At 35.5% G+C, this 21,702-nt stretch overlaps 3 non-coding genes across 3 annotated transcripts; 1 reads left to right on the forward strand and 2 right to left on the reverse strand.

Moving 5' to 3' along the window:
• Nucleotides 1–337: 337 nt before the first annotated feature.
• On the reverse strand, nt 338–500 carry LOC135044174 (U1 spliceosomal RNA). The gene has a single exon (XR_010236894.1). It is a non-coding gene; the product is annotated as a U1 spliceosomal RNA (small nuclear RNA).
• Nucleotides 501–652: 152 nt separating this feature from the next.
• Nucleotides 653–816, reverse strand: LOC135044168 (U1 spliceosomal RNA). The gene has a single exon (XR_010236888.1). It is a non-coding gene; the product is annotated as a U1 spliceosomal RNA (small nuclear RNA).
• Nucleotides 817–19,756: 18,940 nt separating this feature from the next.
• Nucleotides 19,757–19,919, forward strand: LOC135044186 (U1 spliceosomal RNA). The gene has a single exon (XR_010236905.1). It is a non-coding gene; the product is annotated as a U1 spliceosomal RNA (small nuclear RNA).
• The last annotated feature ends 1,783 nt before the right edge of the window (nt 19,920–21,702 follow it).

A 21,702-nucleotide genomic window follows, 5' to 3' on the forward strand; every position in this document is an offset into this window, starting at 1 on the left:
ATGCAGGGCATGGCGGCCTTTTGCGGCGCTTGGATGACCCTTAGTTCGCATTAAACACCCCCACCCTCCTTCGGTGTGGGGCTCATGTTGACAATGCCCCAGCCCCTGAAGCATTCAAGCTGATTTCTTACAGCAGCTTGGCACTGTAACAGCTCCAGAGCTGCTCTGTAAGGCAAGTAAAAGGGTGTGTAGTTTGCATTGTGCATTGGAAGGCACAAAGTAAGCAGACAGGAGGAGAAGTCAGGATAGTGCACAAGGGTATAAAAGGGAGGGGCTCAAGAAAAAAGAAGTGGAAACAGACAGCAAACTAGGCTGGAGAGAGACCTGAGACAAAGAGATCTGAATTATACGAGAGCCGACCAGGGGAAACACAAATTATGCAGTCAAGTTTCCCACATTTGGGGAAATCGCAGGGGCAGCACACCCAGAGTGCAATGGGTGAGCCTTGCCCTGGGAGAAACACCTTCATGATCATATTATCTCACCTGGCAGGTAAGTAGGAGTTGGGCTTGAGCTGGGGAGGGTCGCTGCTCGGGCACCCCCCTGTCAAGTGAAGGAGATCCAACTGAGGCAGCACAAGGGAACTCTCGAAAGAAGAACAAGGCTAGAGGAAGATCTGAAACAAAGAAATCTGACTTTTACCAGAGCTGACCAGAGGAAAACACAAACACAGTCCCCCACTACCACAAATAATGCAGTCGAGTTACCCACATTTGGGGAAATCACAGGGGTCAGCATACCCAGAATGCAATGAATGAACCTCACCCTGGGAGAATAATCTTCATGACCATGGTATCTCCTATGCAAAATAAGTATGATTTGGGATAGGGCTGGGGAGGGCCGCTGCTCAGGCACATCTCTGTCAAGTAAAGGAGATTCAACTGAGGCAGCACAAGGGAACTCCAGCATCCTCTACAGACTAAGAGAAAAGGATTTACCGGTAGGTATTAAAATCCTATTTTCTCATACGACCTAGAGGATGCTGGGGTCACATTAAGAACCATGGGGTTATACCAAAGCTCTTGAACGGGTGGAAGAGTGCGTACGACTCTGCAGCACCGAATGACCCAACTTGAGGTTATCATCGGCAAGGATGCAGTGGCGTTAATGTTTCCTGGTGTCAACCTGTATTATTTCAGTAGATATTGAAATGAGGATGCATCTTGCTGCCTTTCCAATGAAGCAAGTTTAATTTAGTAATAGGTGAAAAACCATCCCTACAAAGATGTTAATCAGATACTTGGCTTTGTGGACACTTTTCAGAGAACAAATTTGTTATCATAAAAATAAAGCCAGAAAATGAAGAGCTGTTTAATCACTCAAATGGATTTTTTTGCCAGCATATTTCTTTTTCTCTGCAAACCACTGCTAAATTGTGCTTCCTAGCTGTTTTTATAAAATCACTGAATCAAATCTAACTCTGATTACATCAGAGAAGGCCAGGTACCCTACACCATAACAGGGGTTTTTGAAATTTTGACTTGTCTACTTAAAGATCACCAAAATCTGATAACAAGGTCAATTACATCCCTGGGTGGGATTGAACCACCAACCCTTTGGTTAATAACCAATCACACTAACCAATTGCGCCACAGAGACACTTTGCAAAAGTCCATACTGACAAAGGCTAATAAGCATTCATCTAGAACGTTTCCTAGAAAAACTTTAAAAAGTCAATAATCTGGAGAGTTTTTGTAAGATGTTTCTTCCATCAACCAACGAAGAAACACATTGTTACTTTCCCATGATGAGTGAGTGCTTCAAGATCTCTTGCACTTACATGTGCAGCAGAGTACTGTAATGAAAGCATGCTGGGTTCATAACCCAGAGGTAGGCAGATTGAAACTATCCTCTGCTATATGCATTTTTTTTTTGTTAATTAAAGTAATCCAAAACTGGGATTGATATTTTTTCTCTTTTATTTTTACTTAAAGTACAATAACTTTTACCATTTTAATATGTTTTAATAGTATATTGACAGTATTGTTTTCTTTCAAAAATCCACTTAATTTTCTTTACCCGATTATTAAAATGGTAATTGACAAAAACAAACTACATTGTCACCAGAAGAGCAATACAAAATGTACAAGTGATATATTAAAATCATCTTTCCAGCTTGAATTTCAATGATGCATTGGGGCAACGATTTTGTGAGAAACATCTTCACCCTTAAATAAAGATTTTCTTAATTCCTTACCTGTGTGCTAATTAGATATCACCTTGTTTTCACATTAAACAGACTTCCACATGAGAAAGCAGCAAGGATGCAGTGGCGTTAATGTTTCCTGGTGTCAACCTGTATTATTTCAGTAGATATTGAAATGAGGATGCATCTTGCTGCCTTTCCAATGAAGCAAGTTTAATTTAGTAATAGGTGAAAAACCATCCCTACAAAGATGTTAATCCGATACTTGGCTTTGTGGACACTTTTCAGAGAACAAATTTGTTAGCATAAAAATAAAGCCAGAAAATGAAGAGCTGTTTAATCACTCAATTGGATTTTTCTGCCAGCATATTTCATTTTCTCTGCAACCCACTGCTAAATTGTGCTTCCTAGCTGTTTTTTGATAAAATCACTTAATCAAATCTAACTCTGATTACATCAGAGTAGGCCAGGTACCCTACACCATAAGAGGGGGTTTGAAATTTTGACTTGTCTACTTAAAGATCACCAAAATCTGATGACAAGGTCAATAACATCCCTGGATGGGATTGAACCACCAACCCTTTGGTTAATAACCAAACACACTAACCGATTGCACCACAGAGACACTTTGCAAAAGTACATACTGACAAAGGCTAATAAGCATTCATCTAGAACGTTTCCTAGAAAACTTTAAAAAGTCAATAATCTGGAGAGATTTTGTAAGATGTTTCTTCCATCAACCAATGAAGAAACGCATTGGTACTTTCCCATGATGAGTGAGTGCTTCAGGATCTCTTGCACTTACATGTGCAGCAGAGTACTGCAATGGAAGCATGCTGGGCCCATAACCCAGAGGTAGGCAGATTGAAACTATCCTCTGCTATATGCATTTTTTTTTGTTAATTAAAGTAATCCAAAACTGGGATTGATATTTTTGCTCTTTTATTTTTACTTAAAGTACAATAACTTTTACCATTTTAATTTGTTTTAATAGTATATTGACAGTATTGTTTTCTTTCAAAAATCCACTTAATTTTCTTTACCCTATTATTAAAATGGTAATTGACAAAAACAAACTACATTGTCACCAGAAGAGCAATACAAAATGTACAAGTGATATATTAAAATCATCTTTCCAGCTTGAATTTCAATGATGCATTGGGGCAACGATTTTGTGAGAAACATCTTCACCCTTAAATAAAGATTTTCTTAATTCCTTACCTGTGTGCTAATTAGATATCACCTTGTTTTCACATTAAACAGACTTCCACATGAGAAAGCAGCAAGGATGCAGTGGCGTTAATGTTTCCTGGTGTCAACCTGTATTATTTCAGTAGATATTGAAATGAGGATGCATCTTGCTGCCTTTCCAATGAAGCAAGTTTAATTTAGTAATAGGTGAAAAACCATCCCTACAAAGATGTTAATCAGATACTTGGCTTTGTGGACACTTTTCAGAGAACAAATTTGTTAGCATAAAAATAAAGCCAGAAAATGAAGAGCTGTTTAATCACTCAATTGGATTTTTTTGCCAGCATATTTCTTTTTCTCTGCAAACCACTGCTAAATTGTGCTTCCTAGCTGTTTTTATAAAATCACTGAATCAAATCTAACTCTGATTACATCAGAGAAGGCCAGGTACCCTACACCATAACAGGGGTTTTTGAAATTTTGACTTGTCTACTTAAAGATCACCAAAATCTGATAACAAGGTCAATTACGTCCCTGGGTGGGATTGAACCACCAACCTTTTGGTTAATAGCCGTACACACTAACTGATTGCGCCACAGCGACACTTTGCAAAAGTACATACTGACAAAGGCTAATAAGCATTCATCTAGAACGTTTCCTAGAAAAACTTTAAATAGTCAATAATCTGGAGAGTTTTTGTAAGATGTTTCTTCCATCAACCAATGAAGAAACACATTGGTACTTTCCCATGATGAGTGAGTGCTTCAGGATCTCTTGCAATTACATGTGCAGCAGAGTACTGTAATGGAAGCTCGCTGGGTCCATAACCCAGAGGTAGGCAGATTGAAACTATCCTCTGCTATATGCATTTTTTTTTGTTAATTAAAGTAAACCAAAACTGGGATTGATATTTTTGCTCTTTTATTTTTACTTAAAGTACAATAACTTTTACCATTTTAATTTGTTTTAATAGTATATTGACAGTATTGTTTTCTTTCAAAAATCCACTTAATTTTCTTTACCCGATTATTAAAATGGTAATTGACAAAAACAAACTACATTGTCACCAGAAGAGCAATACAAAATGTACAAGTGATATATTAAAATCATCTTTCCAGCTTGGATTTCAATGATGCATTGGGGCAACGATTTTGTGAGAAACATCTTCACCCTTAAATAAAGATTTTCTTAATTCCTTACCTGTGTGCTAATTAGATATCACCTTGTTTTCACATTAAACAGACTTCCACATGAGAAAACAGCAAAGATGCAGTGGCGTTAATGTTTCATGGTGTCAACCTGTATTATTTCCGTAGATATTGAAATGAGGATGCATCTTGCTGCCTTTCCAATGAAGCAAGTTTAATTTAGTAATAGGTGAAAAACCATCCCTACAAAGATGTTAATCAGATACTTGGCTTTGTGGACACTTTTCAGAGAACAAATTTGTTATCATAAAAATAAAGCCAGAAAATGAAGAGCTGTTTAATCACTCAATTGTATTTTTCTGCCAGCATTTTTCTTTTTCTCTGCAACCCACTGCTAAATTGTGCTTCCTAGCTGTTTTTTTATAAAATCACTTAATCAAATCTAACTCTGATTACATCAGAGAAGGCCAGGTACCCTACACCATAAGAGGGGGTTTGCAATTTTGACTTGTCTACTTAAATATCACCAAAATCTGATCACAAGGTCAATTACGTTCCTGGGTGGGATTGAACCACCAACCTTTTGATTAATAGCTGAACACACTAACCGATTGCGCCACAGAGACACTTTGCAAAAAGAATATACTGACAAAGACTAATAAGCATTCATCTAGAACGTTTCCTAGAAAAACTTTAAAAAGTCAATAATCTGGAGAGTTTTTGTAAGATGTTTCTTCCAGCAACCAATGAAGAAACACATTGGTACTTTCGCATGATGAGTGAGTGCTTCAGGATCTCTTGCACTCACATGTGCAGCAGAGTACTGCAATGGAAGCATGCTGGGCCCATAACCCAGAGGTAGGCAGATTGAAACTATCCTTTGCTATATGCATTTTTTTTTTGTTCATTAAAGTAATCCAAAACTGGGATTGATATTTTAGCTTTTATTTTTACTTAAAGTACAATAACTTTTACCATTTTAATTTGTTTTAATAGTATATTGACAGTATTGTTTTCTTTCAAAAATCCACTTAATTTTCTTTACCCTATTATTAAAATGGTAATTGACAAAAACAAACTACATTGTCACCAGAAGAGCAATACAAAATGTACAAGTGATATATTAAAATCATCTTTCCAGCTTGAATTTCAATGATGCATTGGGGCAATGATTTTGTGAGAAACATCTTTACCCTTAAATAAAGATTTTCTTAATTCCTTACCTGTGTGCTAATTAGATATCACCTTGTTTTCACATTAAACAGACTTCCACATGAGAAAGCAGCAAGGATGCAGTGGCGTTAATGTTTCCTGGTGTCAACCTGTATTATTTCAGTAGATATTGAAATGAGGATGCATCTTGCTGCCTTTCCAATGAAGCAAGTTTAATTTAGTAATAGGTGAAAAACCATCCCTACAAATATGTTAATCAGATACTTGGCTTTGTGGACACTTTTCAGAGAACAAATTTGTTATCATAAAAATAAAGCCAGAAAATGAAGAGCTGTTTAATCACTCAATTGTATTTTTCTGCCAGCACTTTTCTTTTTCTCTGCAACCCACTGCCAAATTGTGCTTCCTAGCTGTTTTTTTATAAAATCACTTAATCAAATCTAACTCTGATTACATCAGAGAAGGCCAGGTACCCTACACCATAAGAAGGGGTTTGCAATTTTGACTCGTCTACTTAAATATCACCAAAATCTGATCACAAGGTCAATTACGTCCCTGGGTGGGATTGAACCACCAACCTTTTGATTAATAGCTGAACACACTAACCGATTGCGCCACAGAGACACTTTGCAAAAAGAATATATTGACAAAGACTAATAAGCATTCATCTAGAACGTTTCCTAGAAAAACTTTAAAAAGTCAATAATCTGGAGAGTTTTTGTAAGATGTTTCTTCCAGCAACCAATGAAGAAACACATTGGTACTTTCGCATGATGAGTGAGTGCTTCAGGATCTCTTGCACTTACATGTGCAGCAGAGTACTGCAATGGAAGCATGCTGGGCCCATAACCCAGAGGTAGGCAGATTGAAACTATCCTTTGCTATATGCATTTTTTTTTTGTTCATTAAAGTAATCCAAAACTGGGATTGATATTTTAGCTTTTATTTTTACTTAAAGTACAATAACTTTTACCATTTTAATTTGTTTTAATAGTATATTGACAGTATTGTTTTCTTTCAAAAATCCACTTAATTTTCTTTACCCTATTATTAAAATGGTAATTGACAAAAACAAACTACATTGTCACCAGAAGAGCAATACAAAATGTACAAGTGATATATTAAAATCATCTTTACAGCTTGAATTTCAATGATGCATTGGGGCAATGATTTTGTGAGAAACATCTTTACCCTTAAATAAAGATTTTCTTAATTCCTTACCTGTGTGCTAATTAGATATCACCTTGTTTTCACATTAAACAGACTTCCACATGAGAAAGCAGCAAGGATGCAGTGGCGTTAATGTTTCCTGGTGTCAACCTGTATTATTTCAGTAGATATTGAAATGAGGATGCATCTTGCTGCCTTTCCAATGAAGCAAGTTTAATTTAGTAATAGGTGAAAAACCATCCCTACAAATATGTTAATCAGATACTTGGCTTTGTGGACACTTTTCAGAGAACAAATTAGTTAGCATAAAAATAAAGCCAGAAAATGAAGAGCTGTTTAATCACTCAATTGGATTTTTCTGCCAGCATTTTTCTTTTTCTCTGCAACCCACTGCTAAATTGTGCTTCCTAGCTGTTTTTTTATAAAATCACTTAATCAAATCTAACTCTGATTACATCAGAGAAGGCCAGGTACCCTACACCATAAGAGGGGGTTTGCAATTTTGACTTGTCTACTTAAATATCACCAAAATCTGATCACAAGGTCAATTATGTCCCTTGGTGGGATTGAACCACCAACTTTTTGATTAATAGCTGAACACACTAACCAATTGCGCCACAGAGACACTTTGCAAAAAGTACATACTGACAAAGACTAATAAGCATTCATCTAGAACGTTTCCTAAAAAAACTTTAAAAAGTCAATAATCTGGAGAGTTTTTGTAAGATGTTTCTTCCAGCAACCAACGAAGAAACACATTGGTACTTTCGCATGATGAGTGAGTGCTTCAGGATCTCTTGCACTTACATGTGCAGCAGAGTACTGCAATGGAAGCATGCTGGGCCCATAACCCAGAGGTAGGCAGATTGAAACTATCCTTTGCTATATGCATTTTTTTTTGTTCATTAAAGTAATCCAAAACTGGGATTGATATTTTAGCTTTTATTTTTACTTAAAGTACAATAACTTTTACCATTTTAATTTGTTTTAATAGTATATTGACAGTATTGTTTTCTTTCAAAAATCCAATTAATTTTCTTTACCCGATTATTAAAATGGTAATTGACAAAAACAAACTACATTGTCACCAGAAGAGCAATACAAAATGTACAAGTGATATATTAAAATCATCTTTCCAGCTTGAATTTCAATGATGCATTGGGGCAACGATTTTGTGAGAAACATCTTCACCCTTAAATAAAGATTTTCTTAATTCTTTACCTGTGTGCTAATTAGATATCACCTTGTTTTCACATTAAACAGACTTCCACATGAGAAAACAGCAAAGATGCAGTGGTGTTAATGTTTCCTGGTGTCAACCTGTATTATTTCTGTAGATATTGAAATGAGGATGCATCTTGCTGCCTTTTTAATGAAGCAAGTTTAATTTAGTAATAGGTGAAAAACCATCCCTACAAAGATGTTAATAAGATACTTGGCTTTGTGGACACTTTTCAGAGAACAAATTTGTTATCATAAAAATAAAGCCAGAAAATGAAGAGCTGTTTAATCACTCAATTGGATTTTTCTGCCAGCATTTTTCTTTTTCTCTGCAACCCACTGCTAAATTGTGCTTCCTAGCTGTTTTTTTTATAAAATCACTTAATCAAATCTAACTCTGATTACATCAGAGAAGGCCAGGTACCCTACACCATAAGAGAGGGTTTGCAATTTTGACTTGTCTACTTAAATATCACCAAAATCTGATCACAAGGTCAATTACGTCCCTGGGTGGGATTGAACCACCAACCTTTTGATTAATAGCTGAACACACTAACAGATTGCGCCACAGAGACACTTTGCAAAAAGTCCATACTGACAAAGACTAATAAGCATTCATCTAGAACGTTTCCTAGAAAAACTTTAAAAAGTCAATAATCTGGAGAGTTTTTGTAAGATGTTTCTTCCAGCAACCAATGAAGAAACACATTGGTACTTTCGCATGATGAGTGAGTGCTTCAGGATCTCTTGCACTTAAATGTGCAGCAGAGTACTGCAATGGAAGCATGCTGGGCCCATAACCCAGAGGTAGGCAGATTGAAACTATCCTTTGCTATATGCATTTTTTTTTGTTCATTAAAGTAATCCAAAACTGGGATTGATATTTTAGCTTTTATTTTTACTTAAAGTACAATAACTTTTACCATTTTAATTTGTTTTAATAGTATATTGACAGTATTGTTTTCTTTCAAAAATCCACTTAATTTTCTTTACCCTATTATTAAAATGGTAATTGACAAAAACAAACTACATTGTCACCAGAAGAGCAATACAAAATGTACAAGTGATACATTAAAATCATCTTTCCAGCTTGAATTTCAATGATGCATTGGGGCAACGATTATGTGAGAAACATCTTCACCCTTAAATAAAGATTTTCTTAATTCCTTACCTGTGTGCTAATTAGATATCACCTTGTTTTCACATTAAACAGACTTCCACATGAGAAAGCAGCAAGGATGCAGTGGCGTTAATGTTTCCTGGTGTCAACCTGTATTATTTCAGTAGATATTGAAATGAGGATGCATCTTGCTGCCTTTCCAATGAAGCAAGTTTAATTTAGTAATAGGTGAAAAACCATCCCTACAAATATGTTAATCAGATACTTGGCTTTGTGGACACTTTTCAGAGAACAAATTAGTTAGCATAAAAATAAAGCCAGAAAATGAAGAGCTGTTTAATCACTCAATTGGATTTTTCTGCCAGCATTTTTCTTTTTCTCTGCAACCCACTGCTAAATTGTGCTTCCTAGCTGTTTTTTTATAAAATCACTTAATCAAATCTAACTCTGATTACATCAGAGAAGGCCAGGTACCCTACACCATAAGAGGGGGTTTGCAATTTTGACTTGTCTACTTAAATATCACCAAAATCTGATCACAAGGTCAATTATGTCCCTTGGTGGGATTGAACCACCAACTTTTTGATTAATAGCTGAACACACTAACCAATTGCGCCACAGAGACACTTTGCAAAAAGTACATACTGACAAAGACTAATAAGCATTCATCTAGAACGTTTCCTAAAAAAACTTTAAAAAGTCAATAATCTGGAGAGTTTTTGTAAGATGTTTCTTCCAGCAACCAACGAAGAAACACATTGGTACTTTCGCATGATGAGTGAGTGCTTCAGGATCTCTTGCACTTACATGTGCAGCAGAGTACTGCAATGGAAGCATGCTGGGCCCATAACCCAGAGGTAGGCAGATTGAAACTATCCTTTGCTATATGCATTTTTTTTTGTTCATTAAAGTAATCCAAAACTGGGATTGATATTTTAGCTTTTATTTTTACTTAAAGTACAATAACTTTTACCATTTTAATTTGTTTTAATAGTATATTGACAGTATTGTTTTCTTTCAAAAATCCAATTAATTTTCTTTACCCGATTATTAAAATGGTAATTGACAAAAACAAACTACATTGTCACCAGAAGAGCAATACAAAATGTACAAGTGATATATTAAAATCATCTTTCCAGCTTGAATTTCAATGATGCATTGGGGCAACGATTTTGTGAGAAACATCTTCACCCTTAAATAAAGATTTTCTTAATTCTTTACCTGTGTGCTAATTAGATATCACCTTGTTTTCACATTAAACAGACTTCCACATGAGAAAACAGCAAAGATGCAGTGGTGTTAATGTTTCCTGGTGTCAACCTGTATTATTTCTGTAGATATTGAAATGAGGATGCATCTTGCTGCCTTTTTAATGAAGCAAGTTTAATTTAGTAATAGGTGAAAAACCATCCCTACAAAGATGTTAATAAGATACTTGGCTTTGTGGACACTTTTCAGAGAACAAATTTGTTATCATAAAAATAAAGCCAGAAAATGAAGAGCTGTTTAATCACTCAATTGGATTTTTCTGCCAGCATTTTTCTTTTTCTCTGCAACCCACTGCTAAATTGTGCTTCCTAGCTGTTTTTTTTATAAAATCACTTAATCAAATCTAACTCTGATTACATCAGAGAAGGCCAGGTACCCTACACCATAAGAGAGGGTTTGCAATTTTGACTTGTCTACTTAAATATCACCAAAATCTGATCACAAGGTCAATTACGTCCCTGGGTGGGATTGAACCACCAACCTTTTGATTAATAGCTGAACACACTAACAGATTGCGCCACAGAGACACTTTGCAAAAAGTCCATACTGACAAAGACTAATAAGCATTCATCTAGAACGTTTCCTAGAAAAACTTTAAAAAGTCAATAATCTGGAGAGTTTTTGTAAGATGTTTCTTCCAGCAACCAATGAAGAAACACATTGGTACTTTCGCATGATGAGTGAGTGCTTCAGGATCTCTTGCACTTAAATGTGCAGCAGAGTACTGCAATGGAAGCATGCTGGGCCCATAACCCAGAGGTAGGCAGATTGAAACTATCCTTTGCTATATGCATTTTTTTTTGTTCATTAAAGTAATCCAAAACTGGGATTGATATTTTAGCTTTTATTTTTACTTAAAGTACAATAACTTTTACCATTTTAATTTGTTTTAATAGTATATTGACAGTATTGTTTTCTTTCAAAAATCCACTTAATTTTCTTTACCCTATTATTAAAATGGTAATTGACAAAAACAAACTACATTGTCACCAGAAGAGCAATACAAAATGTACAAGTGATACATTAAAATCATCTTTCCAGCTTGAATTTCAATGATGCATTGGGGCAACGATTATGTGAGAAACATCTTCACCCTTAAATAAAGATTTTCTTAATTCCTTACCTGTGTGCTAATTAGATATCACCTTGTTTTCACATTAAACAGACTTCCACATGAGAAAGCAGCAAGGATGCAGTGGCGTTAATGTTTCCTGGTGTCAACCTGTATTATTTCAGTAGATATTGAAATGAGGATGCATCTTGCTGCCTTTCCAATGAAGCAAGTTTAATTTAGTAATAGATGAAAAACCATCCCTACAAATATGTTAATCAGATACTTGGCTTTGTGGACACTTTTCAGAGAACAAATTAGTTAGCATAAAAATAAAGCCAGAAAATGAAGAGCTGTTTAATCACTCAATTGGATTTTTCTGCCAGCATATTTCTTTTTCTCTGCAACCCACTGCTAAATTGTGCTTCCTAGCTGTTTTTATAAAATCACTGAATCAAATCTAACTACATCAGAGAAGGCCAGGTACCCTACACCATAACAGGGGGTTTGAAATTTTGACTTGTCTACTTAAAGATCACCAAAATCTGATAACAAGGTCAATTAAGTCCCTGGGTGGGATTGAACCACCAACCTTTTGGTTAATAGCCTTACACACTAACTGATTGCGCCACAGCGACACTTTGCAAAAGTACATACTGACAAAGGCTAATAAGCATTCATCTAGAACGATTCCTAGAAACTTTTTAAAAAGTCAATAATGTGGAGAGTTTTTGTAAGATGTTTCTTCCATCAACCAATGAAGAAACACATTGGTACTTTCCCATGATGAGTGAGTGCTTCAGGATCTTTTGCACTTACATGTGCAGCAGAGTACTGTAATGGAAGCATGCTGGGTCCATAACCCAGAGGTAGGCAGATTGAAACTATCCTCTGCTATATGCATTTTTTTTTGTTAATTAACGTAATCCAAAACTGGGATTGATATTTTTGCTCTTTTATTTTTACTTAAAGTACAATAACTTTTACCATTTTAATTTGTTTTAATAGTATATTGACAGTATTGTTTTCTTTCAAAAATCCACTTAATTTTCTTTACCCGATTATTAAAATGGTAATTGACAAAAACAAACTACATTGTCACCAGAAGAGCAATACAAAATGTACAAGTGATATATTAAAATCATCTTTCCAGCTTGAATTTCAATGATGCATTGGGGCAACGATTTTGTGAGAAACATCTTCACCCTTAAATAAAGATTTTCTTAATTCCTTACCTGTGTGCTAATTAGATATCACCTTGTTTTCACATTAAACAGACTTCCACATGAGAAAACAGTAAAGATGCAGTGGCGTTAATGTTTCCTGGTGTCAACCTGTATTATTTCCGTAGATATTGAAATGAGGATGCATCTTGCTGCCTTTCCAATGAAGCAAGTTTAATTTAGTAATAGGTGAAAAACCATCCCTACAAAGATGTTAATCAGATATTTGGCTTTGTGGACACTTTTCAGAGAACAAATTTGTTATCATAAAAATAAAGCCAGAAAATGAAGAGCTGTTTAATCACTCAATTGGATTTTTCTGCCAGCATTATTCTTTTTCTCTGCAACCCACTGCTAAATTGTGCTTCCTAGCTGTTTTTTTATAAAATCACTTAATCAAATCTAACTCTGATTACATCAGAGAAGGCCAGGTACCCTACACCATAACAGGGGGTTTGCAATTTTGACTTGTCTACTTAAATATCACCAAAATCTGATCACAAGGTCAATTATGTCCCTGGGAGGGATTGAACCACCAACCTTTTGATTAATAGCTGAACACACTAACCGATTGCGCCACAGAGACACTTTGCAAAAAGTACATACTGACAAAGACTAATAAGCATTCATCTAGAACGTTTCCTAGAAAAACTTTAAAAAATCAATAATCTGGAGAGTTTTTGTAAGATGTTTCTTCCAGCAACCAATGAAGAAACACATTGGTACTTTCGCATGATGAGTGAGTGCTTCAGGATCTCTTGCACTTACATGTGCAGCAGAGTACTGCAATGAAAGCATGCTGGGCCCATAACCCAGAGGTAGGCAGATTGAAACTATCCTCTGCTATATGCATTTTTTATTGTTAATTAAAGTAATCCAAAACTGGGATTGATATTTTTGCTCTTTTATTTTTACTTAAAGTACAATAACTTTTACCATTTTAATTTGTTTTAATAGTATATTGACAGTATTGTTTTCTTTCAAAAATCCACTTAATTTTCTTTACCCTATTATTATAATGGTAATTGACAAAAACAAACTACATTGTCACCAGAAGAGCAATACAAAATGTACAAGTGATATATTAAAATCATCTTTCCAGCTTGAATTTCAATGATGCATTGGGGCAACGATTTTGTGAGAAACACCTTCACCCTTAAATAAAGATTTTCTTAATTCCTTACCTGTGTGCTAATTAGATATCACCTTGTTTTCACATTAAACAGACTTCCACATGCGAAAGCAGCAAGGATGCAGTGGCGTTAATGTTTCCTGGTGTCAACCTGTATTATTTCAGTAGACATTGAAATGAGGATGCATCTTGCTGCCTTTCCAATGAAGCAAGTTTAATTTAGTAATAGGTGAAAAACCATCCCTACAAAGATGTTAATCAGAGACTTGGCTTTGTGGACACTTTTCAGAGAACAAATTTGTTAGCATAAAAATAAAGCCAGAAAATGAAGAGCTGTTTAATCACTCAATTGGATTTTTTTGCCAGCATATTTCTTTTTCTCTGCAACTCACTGCTAAATTGTGCTTCCTAGCTGTTTTTATAAAATCACTAAATCAAATCTAACTCTGATTACATCAGAGAAGGCCAGGTACCCTACACCATAACAGGGGGTTTGAAATTTTGACTTGTCTACTTAAAGATCACCAAAATCTGATAACAAGGTCAATTAAGTCCCTGGGTGGGATTGAACCACCAACCTTTTGGTTAATAGCCTCACACACTAACTGATTGCGGCACAGCGACACTTTGCAAAAGTACTTACTGACAAAGACTAATAAGCATTCATCTAGAACGATTCCTAGAAACATTTTAAAAAGTCAATAATGTGGAGAGTTTTTGTAAGATGTTTCTTCCATCAACCAATGAAGAAACACATTGGTACTTTCCCATGATGAGTGAGTGCTTCAGGATCTCTTGCACTTACATGTGCAGCAGAGTACTGTAATGGAAGCATGCTGGGTCCATAACCCAGAGGTAGGCAGATTGAAACTATCCTCTGCTATATGCATTTTTTTTGTTAATTAAAGTAATCCAAAACTGGGATTGATATTTTTGCTCTTTTATTTTTACTTAAAGTACAATAACTTTTACCATTTTAATTTGTTTTAATAGTATATTGACAGTATTGTTTTCTTTCAAAAATCCAATTAATTTTCTTTACCCGATTATTAAAATGGTAATTGACAAAAGCAAACTACATTGTCACCAGAAGAGCAATACAAAATGTACAAGTGATATATTAAAATCATCTTTCCAGCTTGAATTTCAATGATGCATTGGGGCAACGATTTTGTGAGAAAAATCTTCACCCTTAAATAAAGATTTTCTTAATTCCTTACCTGTGTGCTAATTAGATATCACCTTGTTTTCACATTAAACAGACTTCCACATGAGAAAGCAGCAAGGATGCAGTGGCGTTAATGTTTCCTGGTGTCAACCTGTATTATTTCAGTAGATATTGAAATGAGGATGCATCTTGCTGCCTTTCCAATGAAGCAAGTTTAATTTAGTAATAGGTGAAAAACCATCCCTACAAAGATGTTAATCAGATACTTGGCTTTGTGGACACTTTTCAGAGAACAAATTTGTTAGCATAAAAATAAAGCCAGAAAATGAAGAGCTGTTTAATCACTCAATTGGATTTTTTTGCCAGCATATTTCTTTTTCTCTGCAACCCACTGCTAAATTGTGCTTCCTAGCTGTTTTTATAAAATCACCGAATCAAATCTAACTCTGATTACATCAGAGAAGGCCAGGTACCCTACACCATAACAGGGGTTTTCGAAATTTTGACTTGTCTACTTAAAGATCAACAAAATCTGATAACAAGGTCAATTACGTCCCTGGGTGGGGTTGAACCACCAACCTTTTGGTTAATAGCCATACACACTAACTGATTGCGCCACAGCGACACTTTGCAAAAGTATTTACTGACAAAGGCTAATAAGCATTCATCTAGAACGTTTCCTATAAAAACTTTAAATAGTCAATAATCTGGAGAGTTTTTGTAAGATGTTTCTTCCATCAACCAATGAAGAAACACATTGGTACTTTCCCATGATGAGTGAGTGCTTCAGGATCTCTTGCACTTACATGTGCAGCAGAGTACTGTAATGGAAGCATGCTGGGTCCATAACCCAGAGGTAGGCAGATTGAAACTATCCTCTGCTATATGCATTTTTTTTGTTAATTAAAGTAATCCAAAACTGGGATTGATATTTGTGCTCTTTTATTTTTACTTAAAGTACAATAACTTTTACCATTTTAATTTGTTTTAATAGTATATTGACAGTATTGTTTTCTTTCAAAAATCCAATTAATTTTCTTTACCCGATTATTAAAATGGCAATTGACAAAAACAAACTACATTGTCACCAGAAGAGCAATACAAAATGTACAAGTGATATATTAAAATCATCTTTCCAGCTTGAATTTCAATGATGCATTGGGGCAACGATTTTGTGAGAAACATCTTCACCCTTAAATAAAGATTTTCTTAATTCCTTACCTGTGTGCTAATTAGATATCACCTTGTTTTCACATTAAACAGACTTCCACATGAGAAAACAGCAAAGATGCAGTGGCGTTAATGTTTCCTGGTGTCAACCTGTATTATTTCCGTAGATATTGAAATGAGGATGCATCTTGCTGCCTTTCCAATGAAGCAAGTTTAATTTAGTAATAGGTGAAAAACCATCCCTACAAAGATGTTAATCAGACACTTGGCTTTGTGGACACTTTTCAGAGAACAAATTAGTTAGCATAAAAATAAAGCCAGAAAATGAAGAGCAGTTTAATCACTCAATTGGATTTTTCTGCCAGCATATTTCTTTTTCTCTGCAACCCACTGCTAAATTGTGCTTCCTAGCTGTTTTTTTATAAAATCACTTAATCAAATCTAACTCTGATTACATCAGAGAAGGCCAGGTACCCTACACCATAACAGGGGGTTTGAAATTTTGACTAGTCTACTTAAAGATCACCAAAATCTGATAACAAGGTCAATTACATCCCTGGGTGGGATTGAACCACCAACCCTTTGATTAATAACCAAACACACTAACCGATTGCGCCACAGAGACACTTTGCAAACTTACATACTGACAAAGGCTAATAAGCATTCATCTAGAACGTTTCCTAGAAAAACTTTAAAAAGTCAATAATCTGGAGAGTTTTTGTAAGATGTTTCTTCCATCAACCAACGAAGAAACACATTGGTACTTTCCCATGATGAGTGAGTGCTTCAGGATCTCTTGCACTTACATGTGCAGCAGAGTACTGCATTGGAAACATGCTGGGCCCATAACCCAGAGGTAGGCAGATTGAAACTATCCTCTGCTATATGCATTTTTTATTGTTAATTAAAGTAATCCAAAACTGGGATTGATATTTTTGCTCTTTTATTTTTACTTTAAAGTACAATAACTTTTACCATTTTAATTTGTTTTAATAGTATATTGACAGTATTGTTTTCTTTCAAAAATCCACTTAATTTTCTTTACCCTATTTTTATAATGGTAATTGACAAAAACAAACTACATTGTCACCAGAAGAGCAATACAAAATGTACAAGTGATATATTAAAATCATCTTTCCAGCTTGAATTTCAATGATGCATTGGGGCAACGATTTTGTGAGAAACATCTTCACCCTTAAATAAAGATTTTCTTAATTCCTTACCTGTGTGCTAATTAGATATCACCTTGTTTTCACATTAAACAGACTTCCACATGCGAAAGCAGCAAGGATGCAGTGGCGTTAATGTTTCCTGGTGTCAACCTGTATTATTTCAGTAGACATTGAAATGAGGATGCATCTTGCTGCCTTTCCAATGAAGCAAGTTTAATTTAGTAATAGGTGAAAAACCATCCCTACAAAGGTGTTAATCAGAGACTTGGCTTTGTGGACACTTTTCAGAGAACAAATTTGTTAGCATAAAAATAAAGCCAGAAAATGAAGAGCTGTTTAATCACTCAATTGGATTTTTTTGCCAGCATATTTCTTTTTCTCTGCAACTCACTGCTAAATTGTGCTTCCTAGCTGTTTTTATAAAATCACTGAATCAAATCTAACTCTGATTACATCAGAGAAGGCCAGGTACCCTACACCATAACAGGGGGTTTGAAATTTTGACTTGTCTACTTAAAGATCACCAAAATCTGATAACAAGGTCAATTACGTCCCTGGGTGGGATTGAACCACCAACCTTTTAGTTAATAACCATACACACAGACTGATTGCGCCACAGCGACACTTTGCAAAAGTACATACTGACAAATGCTAATAAGCATTCATCTAGAACGTTTCCTAGAAACATTTTAAAAAGTCAATAATGTGGAGAGTTTTTGTAAGATGTTTCTTCCATCAACCAATAAAGAAACACATTGGAACTTTCCCATGATGAGTGAGTGCTTCAGGACCTCTTGCACTTACATGTGCAGCAGAGTACTGTAATGGAAGCATGCTGGGTCCATAACCCAGAGGTAGGCAGATTGAAACTATCCTCTGCTATATGCATTTTTTTTTGTTAATTAAAGTAATCCAAAACTGGGATTGATATTTTTGCTCTTTTATTTTTACTTAAAGTACAATAACTTTTACCATTTTAATTTGTTTTAATAGTATATTGACAGTATTGTTTTCTTTCAAAAATCCAATTAATTTTCTTTACCCGATTATTAAAATGGTAATTGACAAAAACAAACTACATTGTCACCAGAAGAGCAATACAAAATGTACAAGTGATATATTAAAATCATCTTTCCAGCTTGAATTTCAATGATGCATTGGGGCAACGATTTTGTGAGAAACATCTTCACCCTTTAATAAAGATTTTCTTAATTCCTTACCTGTGTGCTAATTAGATATCACCTTGTTTTCACATTAAACAGACTTCCACATGAGAAAGCAGCAAGGATGCAGTGGCGTTAATGTTTCCTGGTGTCAACCTGTATTATTTCAGTAGATATTGAAATGAGGATGCATCTTGCTGCCTTTCCAATGAAGCAAGTTTAATTTAGTAATAGGTGAAAAACCATCCAAGAGCTGTTTAATCACTCAATTGGATTTTTTTGCCAGCATATTTCTTTTTCTCTGCAACCCACTGCTAAATTGTGCTTCCTAGCTGTTTTTATAAAATCACTGAATCAAATCTAACTCTGATTACATCAGAGAAGTCTAAATACCTAACACCATAACAGGGGGTTTGAAATTTTGACTTGTCTACTTAAAGATCACCAAAATCTGATAACAAAGTCAATTACATCCCTGGGTGGGATTGAACCACCAACCTTTTGGTTAATAGCCATACACACTAACTGATTGCGCCACAGCGACACTTTGCAAAATTACATACTGACAAAGGCTAATAAACAATCATCTAGAACGTTTCCTAGAAAAACTTTAAAAAGTCAATAATCTGGAGTGTTTTTGTAAGATGTTTCTGCCATCAACCAATGAAGAAACACATTGGTACTTTCCCATGATGAGTGAGTGCTTCAGGATCTCTTGCACTTACATGTGCAGCAGAGTACTGCAATGGAAGCATGCTGGGCCCATAACCCAGAGGTAGAAAGATTGAAACTATCCTCTGCTATATGCATTTTTTTTGTTAATTAAAGTAATCCAAAACTGGGATTGATATTTTTGCTCTTTTATTTTTACTTAAAGTACAATAACTTTTACCATTTTAATTTGTTTTAATAGTATATTGACAGTATTGTTTTCTTTCAAAAATTCACTTAATTTTCTTTTCTGTGTGCTAATTAGATATCACCTTGTTTTCACATTAAATAGACTTCCACATGAGAAAGCAGCAAGGATGCAGTGGCGTTAATGTTTCCTGGTGGTAGTGGGGTACTGTGTTTGTGCTTTCCTCTGGTCAGCTCTGGTAAAAGTCAGATTTCTTTGTCTCAGATCTTCCTCTAGCCTTGTTCTTCTTTCGAGAGTTCCCTTGTGCTGCCTCAGTTGGATCTCCTTCACTTGACAGGGGGGTACCCGAGCAGCGACCCTCCCCAGCACTAGCCCAACTCCTACTTACCTGCCAGGTGAGATACTATGATCAGGAAGGTGCTTCTCCCAGGGAAAGGCTCACCCATTGCACTCTGGGTGTGCTGCTCCTGCGATTTCCCCAAATGTGGGAAACTTGACTGCATAATTTGTGTTTCCCCTGGTCGGCTCTCGTATAATTCAGATCTCTTTGTCTCAGGTCTCTCTCCAGCCTAGTTTGCTGTCTGTTTCCACTTCTCTTTTCTTAAACCGCTCCCTTCTATGCCCTTGTGCACCTTAATTAAATCTAACTCTGATTACGTCAGAGAAGGCCAGGTACCCTACACCATAAGAGGGGGTTTGAAATTTTGACTTGTCTACTTAAAGATCACCAAAATCTGATCACAAGGTCAATTACATCACTGGGTGGGAACCTTTTGGTTAATAGCCCATGTAAGTGCAAGAGATCCTGAAGCACTCACTCATCATGGGAATGTACCAATGTGTTTCTTACAAAAATTCTCCAGATTATTGACTTTTTAAAGTTTTTCTAGGAAACGTTCTAGATGAATGCTTATTAGCCTTTGTCAGTATGTACTTTTGCAAAGTGTCGCTGTGGCGCAATCAGTTAGTGTGTATGGCTATTAACCTAAAGGTTGGTGATTCAATCCCACCCAGGGACGTAATAGACCTTGTTATCAGATTTTGGTGATCTTTAAGTAGACAAGTCAAAATTTCAAACCCCCTCTTATGGTGTAGGGTACCCGGCCTTCTCTGATGTAATCAGAATTAGATTTGATTAAGTGATTTTATAAAAAACAGCTAGGAAGCACAATTTAGCAGTGGGTTGCAGAGAAAAAAAATTATGCTGGCAGAAAAGTCCAATTGAGTGATTAAACAGCTCTTCATTTTCTGATTTTATGTTTATGCTAACAAATTTGCTCTCTGAAAAGTGTCCACAAAGCCAAGTCTCTGATTAACACCTTTGTAGGAATGGTTTTTCACCTATTACTGAATTAAACTTGCTTCATTGGAAAGGCAGCAAGATGCATCCTCATTTCAATGTCTACTGAAATAATACAGGTTGACACCAGGAAACATAAACGTCACTGCATCCTTGCTGCTTCCTCATGGGGAAGTCTGTTTAATGTGAAAACAAGGTGATATCTAATCAGCACACAGGTAAGGAATTAAGAAAATCTTTCTTTATGGGTGAAGATGTTTCTCACAAAATTGTTGCACCAAGGCATCATTGAAATTCAAGCTGGAAAGATGATTTTAATATATCACTTGTACATTTTGTACTGCTCTTCTGGTGACAATGTAGATTGTTTTTGTCAATTACCATTTTAATAATCGGGTAAAGAAAATTAATTGGATTTTTGAAAGAAAACAATACTGTCAATATACTATTAAAACAAATTAAAATGGTAAAAGTTATTGTACTTTAAGTAAAAATAAAAGAGCAAAAATATCAATCCCAGTTTTGGATTACTTTAATTAATAAAAACAATGCATATAGCAGAGGATAGTTTCAATCTGCCTACCTCTGGGTTATGGACCCAGCATGCTTCCATTACAGTACTCTGCTGCACATGTAAGTGCAAGAGATCCTGAAGCACTCACTCATCATAGGAAAGTACCAATGTGTTTCTTCATTGGTTGATGGAAGAAACATCTTACAAAAACTCTCCACATTATTGACTTTTTAAAATGTTTCTAGGAAACGTTCTAGATGAATGCTTATTAGCCTTTGTCAGTATGTACTTTTGAAAAGTGTCGCTGTGGCGCAATCAGTTAGTGTATAAGGCTATTTACCAAAAGGTTGGTGGTTCAATCCCACCCAGGGACGTAATTGACCTTGTTATCAGATTTCGGTGATCTTTAAGTAGACAAGTCAAAATTTCAAACCCCCTCTTATGGTGTAGGGTACCTGGCCTTCTCTGATGTAATCAGAGTTAGATTTGATTAAGTGATTTTATAAAAAAAA

Source organism: Pseudophryne corroboree, unplaced genomic scaffold (genome assembly GCF_028390025.1).
Source record: "Pseudophryne corroboree isolate aPseCor3 unplaced genomic scaffold, aPseCor3.hap2 scaffold_893, whole genome shotgun sequence".
Taxonomy (NCBI): domain Eukaryota; kingdom Metazoa; phylum Chordata; class Amphibia; order Anura; family Myobatrachidae; genus Pseudophryne; species Pseudophryne corroboree.